The following is a 7,373-nucleotide window of genomic DNA, read 5'->3' on the forward strand; positions in this document are numbered from 1 at the left end:
CTATATAAGAACTATATATCTATATAATCACTATAACCACCAGCCATTTCCATAACTCTTTTCATCTTGTAAAACTGAAACGCTACACCCATTCAAACAATAATTCCCCCATTCTCCCCTCTTGTCACCCTCTGGCAACCACTATTCTACTTTCAAAATACACAGATTTAAAATGTAAATACTATGTCAAAAATCTTTAAGTGATACTGAGCTATCTGTGATCTGTAGAAACTTTTTGTATGATTAACTTGCAGTTTCTTGCTGTGGCATGATTTAAAGACACATATTCATTTAAAGCTTTCTGATGGTGCAAAGAGAAGGGAAAAGAGTTTCCCAAAGGATTAATTGGCTGAGAGACAACCAGAGGCAGGAAGGTCATTTTCCATTGCATTTGTGTTTTCTCTTCAGCTCATTTCATTCAGATCTAATATCCCATTCCAAAATAATTCATAGAGGCACTCAAAATTTACCTTGCAAATGTTTCAATTGGTGATTCTCTCTCTAACTGCACACTAGAATCACCCAGGGGTCTTTTAAATACTTCCAATGTCAATGTGCACATCCTACTTCAGACCAAAGAAATCAGCAGCTTTGGTTGAAATACGAGTACTTGACAGTGATGCTTATGTACTTAATTTTTACATCTCATCAAGAGGCACATGATGTTACATTGTCTTATATGACAGCTGCTGAATTTGGTCACGAAACTAAACTGCTGACTACCAAGTCATTCCGTTGTAAAGGTGTATTTCCTCTTTGCAATTAGCAAGTAATCTGGGAGGGTGATATTTTGGAACCTTACGAATATTCTGTTCCCCAGTGATTTTTCACCTAATGGTTTAAGCACTCATTGATAATTCTTGCAATATGAGGTTGCCAAGTGGTGAGTTTCTAATTCTAGCATTCTTTTCTTATTTGTCAGTTTGCATCCTTCTATAAAAAAGCAGAATTTTGCCTCTCCTTTTTTTTTAGTATCCACTGTTGATTCATGGATTTTTATTTGTCCCCTGTGTTTCTCTCTGTCACTACAGTCACTATTTATTTTGATGCTAAAATTGTCCTGAGTTTGGTAATTAGGGATCACTTCAAGTAGGGTTCTGTGTCTTTTTTATTTTTTATCATTTATTTCTTTATTTCTTTATTTTTGAGATAGAGTCTCACTTTGTCACCCTTGGTAGAGGGCCGTGGCGTCACAGCTCACAGCAACCTCAAACTTTGGGGCTAAGCGATTCTCTTGCCTCAGCCTCCTGAGTAGCTGGGACTATTGGCACTTGCCACAATGCCCAGCTATTTTTAGAGACGAGGTCTTGCTCTCGCTCAGGCTGGTCTCAAACCTGTGAGCTCAGGCAATCCACCTGCCTCAGCCTCTCAGAGTCTTTTTTAAATATATACTAGTTGTGGGGGGGTTTCGTGTGTTGTTGTTGTTTTATTTTTTTTACAAATTCAAGTATAATCTACAATAAAGGACATACATCTTAATTACAGCTTGATAAATGTTTAAATATGTATATCCCTGTAGCCCACCCATATCAAGGTAGGTACTATTTCCAGTACTCTAGAAGGCTCACTCATGTCCCTTCCCTATCAATACTTACCCCTAGACCCAGAATAATCACCATTCTCATTTCTACCACCATAGATAACTTTTGCCCAATCTTGAACTTCATATAAATAGAAACATACACTATGCCTTCTTTTGGGTCTGGCTTGTTTCACCCTTTCTCTCACTTCTATCAGTGAGATGTATTCCTGTTGCCGAATGTGGCACTAACTCATCCTTTTCTACCACTAAATAGTATTCTCTGATTACTTTAGAAGGGAAATCACTGAACTGTTTTCATCTCAGGCATCTGGCATATATATTTTTCAGACTTTTGATTTATATAGCCCATCTGCTTTCCAAAAAGCTTATGCCAATTTATCTCTCACCATAGAAGGGTATCCTTAAGTACCTGTTTTCCCATATCCTCACCAACCCTAGCATTTATCTTTTGGAAAACTTACCTTTCTGAAATTTGAAAAAACTAATGGTGTCTTCTTTTGAAATGTTGTGCTTCTCTTATTACACATTAGGTGGTTTATTTTTCATATATTTTGTCTACTTGTATTTATTATTTTCCAATTTTTCTTTTTGAGTGTTCTTTTGGAAACACAAGCCAGTTGAGCAGGTAAAATATAAAATATAACCCTTTGTTATCTATCTACCTACCTACTAATTCTTATTATATTCATGTACATGTATATGAAGTTTCAACTGCATTTTGACTTTTAATAGTTTGTTTTGTTACTTTTCGTAATTGAACATTAACCAGTATTATGCAAGAAAATAAGTTTCCTAGCTTAAAAAGTTTGAGAAAATGTTAAAAAAATTTTTTTGGTTTTCATAACTATAGACCTCATAAACTTTACCATGCTAATGCATAATATGAATCTTCTGCAAATCCTTTTTTTATTATTAAAAGAACATTTACAGAAGGATCTATAGAATATGATTAGAGTAACTCTGGCTTAAAATACACACCTAAAGTAAGATTTCTGGATAAAAGCAAATGAAATGTGGGCAGCATGTATGGCTCAAAGGAGTAGGGCGCCAGCCCCATATGCCGGAGGTGGCGGGTTCAAACCCAGCCCTGGCCAAAAACTGCAAAAAAAAAAAAAAAAAAAAGAAAATGAAATGTTCGTTTTTTTTCATCCTGACTATGATAGGCAGGATCATACATCTTCCTCTACCTCACCCCAAACCCAGTTGGAGATGTCCTTGTCTTAATACCTGGAACCTGTGCATGTGTTACCTTACATGGCAAAAGGAATTTCACAGATGTGATTAAGTTAAGGACCTTGAGATGGGGAGATGATCTTAGGTTAACTGTGTAGGCCCAATCTAATCACAAGGGTCCTGCAAGGAGAGGACCTTTTCAGGCTGTGATCAGAGGGAGTTGTGACTACTGCAGAAGGTCAGAAGGGGAAGCAAACTTGCTGACTTTGAAGATGGAAGAAAAGGCCATGTGCCTAAAAATGTGGCATCTTCTAGGAGCTGCAAAAGGCATGGAAATGGGTTCTCCCTTACAGTCTCCAGAAAGGACTGCCCAGTGAAACCCACATTAGAATTCTGACTTCCAGAACTATAAAATAATGAATTTGTGATCATTTGTTATAATAGCAATAAGAAATCAATATACTGATTCCTGTTCAATATCATCAACCTTTTAAACAGTTGCTAATTTGGAAAATCAGAAAGGATATTTCATATTTGTTTTACTGGCATTCTTGATTATTGATGATTTTGAGCATTTTTTCCATATACTTAGGGATTTCCTTCCTAGTTTTGAATTTCTATTTGAGTCCTTACCCCATTTTTCTTTTAGACTGTTCTGTTTTATCATTGATTTGTAAGAGCTTTTTGGATATTATGGAAATTAATTTATGCATGTATTTTGCCCACTTTTTCAAACCTGCTATATACCTTTGCCATTTTTTAAAATATGAATTTTAGATATTGAGTCACTCTTTTCCTTTATGTTTTCTATCTATAATGTTTAGAACAGCATTTATCTTTTCAAGATTAGAAAAGTATTTTTTTCATGTTTTCACACTTCAATCTTTGATCTCTATACAATTTATTTTGATGAAGGTGTGAGGAATACATTTGTAATTTTCTTTAAATTGTTAGCCAATTATGCAAATTACATTTCTGGATTAATGATAGCTATGATTTGAATGAGCTCCCCAAAGTTCATGTGTGGGAAAGTTAATCCCTAATGCAACAGTGTTGTGAGGTGGGCCCTTTAAGAGGGGGTTAGGTCATGAAGGTTCTACTTCCATTAGTGCATTAATGGCATCATCACAGGAGTGGGTAAGCTAGCTGGAGAATGGGCTTATTATCAAAGTAAATTAGGCTCTCTCACTGTGCGATGCCTTCCTCCCTGTTATGATGCAACAAGAAGGCTCTCACCAGATGTAGCCCCTCCACCTTGGACTTCTCAGCCTCCAGAATTGGGAGCCAAATAAAGTTCTATTCTTTATAAAGTGCCCAGGCTCAAGTATTCTGTCATAGCAGCACAAAACCGACCAAGGCAGTCATCTTTCTCCACTGGGTTTAAGTGCCACTTGTATCCCAGACTAAATAACACAGTGGAGGGAAACCAGTCAGGGTTCTGCTTCTAGACTGTTTTCTATTCCTGTGCCAGAGTCAAAGTGATTGAGTTACTGTCATGTTGTAATTCAATATCTGGTAGGGCAGTTCGCCTCCATTTCCTTTTTTAACTTTCTTGGTTATTCATTTATTTGTTCCTTCACTCAAATATTTATTGAGTGCCTACTATGTGCCAGGCTTTGTTTCAAGTGTTGGAATTCAAGGCAGACAAGGTTCTTACCCTTGGAGAGCTTGCATAGTCTAGAGCAGCCGTTCTCAACCTGTGGACCCAGGAACTGTATTAAAGGGTTGCAGCATTAGGAAGGTTGAGAACCACTAGTCTAGAGGAAGAAAGGGATCATGAAACAAATTTATTAAAGGATATGAAAATTCTAAGAAAGAAAGACATAGGAAAATGCAACAGAATATACTTGAATAAGGTCACCAGTTTGGGAAGGCTTTTCTAAGGAGGAAACATTTCCCAGGATAGGAAGCAGCTAGCTGTGTAAAGGAGCTCTCCAGTCAGAAAGAAGAACAAGTGCAAAAGTCCAGAGTTGGGGCAGATCTTCTTCTTGGAATGATGTGAAAGGTCATGGGGCTGGAGCAGCTAGAGAGCATCCACTGTCCATCTTGCCCCATGCCCTAAAAGGCTGACTTCTAAGACTGCATTAATGTCTCCCTTGCTCTCTGGTTTCTGGCTGAGTCCAGTCACTGGGGAACACTGGCAGGAGATAAGAAGAAGGGAGGAAAGAGGAATCAGGAGATTTATTTCCTGATTTATTTCCAAAGTATGAATCGGAGGGACAGAGGTGCAGGAAGAGAGGAAGGGAAGCAGAGAGAGATTGGCAGTGGCACAGTTAAAATCAGGACTGATTGGAACAAATCTTGACTGTACAAACACCAAGAAACACAGGACCCTGAATTCCATTTATTCATTCCATTTGTTTGACATGCCACGGACCATTACAGGCACTCAGAATAGGTGAATAAATAAATTACATAGTATGTTTGAAAGAGACAAGTGGCAAAGAATAACGAAAATGAGCAAGGTGATGGGGTTGGGAGTACAGGGGTGGAAGAGGAGGGTGAAATTGTAACTAATCCATCACTGAGAGCTCAGACATTTGAGCTGACTTTGAGGAGATGTGGAAATGAGTCACACGGAGGCTCTTCCAGGCAGAGAAGGTCACTGTGAAGGCTCCAAGGTGACCTGTGTCTGGCCACGTGCAGCTAGTGCAGCTGGGCCTTGAGAGCCGGGGAAAAACGGAAAGGAATGAGGTCCCACAGGCAGCAGAGCAACAGAGAAAAGGGAACTGCTGACTCCTCTTCCCCACCTCCCACTGTATGCCCCAGGTGCCAACTTATCCCCCAGTGAGGGGAGGTGAGTGGTCTCCTCCTCTTTTCCTGCCCACTGTTCCATGTCTAGGGCTGGGAAGAGCCAGTAAGCACCCTCAGTTTCTCAGCTGGCATTAGTTCTGCCTAATTATACCTATGCAATGTCTGGCAAGAGATGCTGGCTTAATTCCCCAATGTTTGTCAATTACACCACCAATCTTGCAGGGGAGTTGGCGACTAAGTCACTTTGGGTCACCGTGGCAGCATCAGTCTCGCAGGGATGGCTGCTGGATGGGCTTTGGAGCGCCAGAGCAACACTACTCATTTTCTGTTCCACTGAGGGAGATATTTAATTGCATTTTCAAATACCTTTGGGGGAAAGAAGAGAAAAGAAAAAATAGTCTCTCTTGCTACTCTCTCTACTGATAAGGAGTAAATAAAATAAAAAATAAAATATAAACCTTTTTGAAAAAGGCTTTTTAATGAAAATCTTCAAATATACTATGCATAAAATGAGAAAGGATAGGATAGTATATTAGACTCCTATGTACTCATAACCCAGATACTGTAATTATTAGCTAATGGAAAAATATTATTTTTTCTATGTATCTATATATCTAGCTGTATTTTTATTCAGGGGTATTTTAAAGCAAACCCCAGACATTCTGGACCACTTGCCTTAGTGCCTCAGTTTTATGCAAACTATTACAACTCCTGTCATTTCCCCCTTTACGATGTGATTCTTGGTACTTGTCTGTCATCTTCATTCACTGTACCTGTGGGGTAGAAAATCTCATGTTCCAAGCCCATCAGTTTAATGAGAGAGGGATGCAATTCCTGTTCTGTAACACTGGAAGGGTTACAAGAGACCAAGGTAGTGATGTCTTCGTGGAGCCCCTACCTTGGGCAGTCACTATCTCCTTTAGCCCTGCTACACTCCTGTGTACTGATCAGCATTTGCATGACTTCCTGGATGTGGGTGAGTGGGTGTGGTGCCTCTCTTGTCCTCTGCCTGACCTCAGATACCCAGGAAGGATGACTCTGGTTTACCTGTTGCTTTGCCATCTCTGCACAAACCAGGAGAGGGTGCCTTGTAGCAGCTAGAGGTCAAGCTTCTAATATATATACTCCTCCCTTCTCAGAAATCCAGATGATCCTGACCCATAATTCTAAGACTTTGGAGCTGCTCACCTAGGGCCAGTCTGACTACCACACTCCCTAAAGGAAGTCAAGAATGACCTTCACCCATCCTCCTTGATTTCTTGCAAGCTGAACACACTTTGCATGACCAGTACCTTGTAAAGATCCACAAGGGGCTGGGCACAATAGCTCATACCTATAATTCCAGCAATTTGGGAGACTTAAGGTGGGAGGATTACTTCAGGCCAGGAGTTCAAGGTCAGGCTGGGCAACATAGTAAGAACCTAGCTCTAAAAAAAAAGTCATTGGGAGAGGCAGCAGCCAAAATGAAGTTCAATCTCTTTGTGACTTCGGACCGAAGCAAGAACTGCAAAAGACATTTTAATGCACCTTCTCACATTCGCAGGAAGCTTATGTCTTCCCCTCTTTCCAAAGAGCTGAGACAGAAGTACAATGTTCAATCCATGCCCATCCGAAAGGATGATGAAGTTCAGGTTGTCCGGGGGCATTATAAAGGTCAGCAGACTGGTAAAAATAGTCCAGTTTTACAGGAAGAAATATGTCATCTACATCCAGCAGGTGCAGCGGGAAAAGGCCAATGGCACAACTGTCCACGTGGGCATTCACTCCAGCAAGGTGGTTATTACTAGGCTTAAACTGGACAAAGACCACAAAAAGATCCTTGAACGAAAAGCCAATCTCACCAAGTAGGAAAGGAAAAGGCCAAGTACACGGAAGAAACAATTGAGAAGATGCAGGAATAAAA

At 39.8% G+C, this 7,373-nt stretch overlaps 1 pseudogene; it reads left to right on the forward strand.

Moving 5' to 3' along the window:
• Positions 1-6,933: 6,933 nt before the first annotated feature.
• The window catches only part of LOC100952048, a 696-nt pseudogene continuing 256 nt past the window's right edge, over positions 6,934-7,373 (forward strand).

This window comes from Otolemur garnettii, unplaced genomic scaffold (assembly GCF_000181295.1).
Source record: "Otolemur garnettii isolate 467f Iridium unplaced genomic scaffold, OtoGar3 scaffold00011, whole genome shotgun sequence".
In the NCBI taxonomy this organism is placed as follows: Eukaryota; Metazoa; Chordata; class Mammalia; order Primates; family Galagidae; genus Otolemur; species Otolemur garnettii.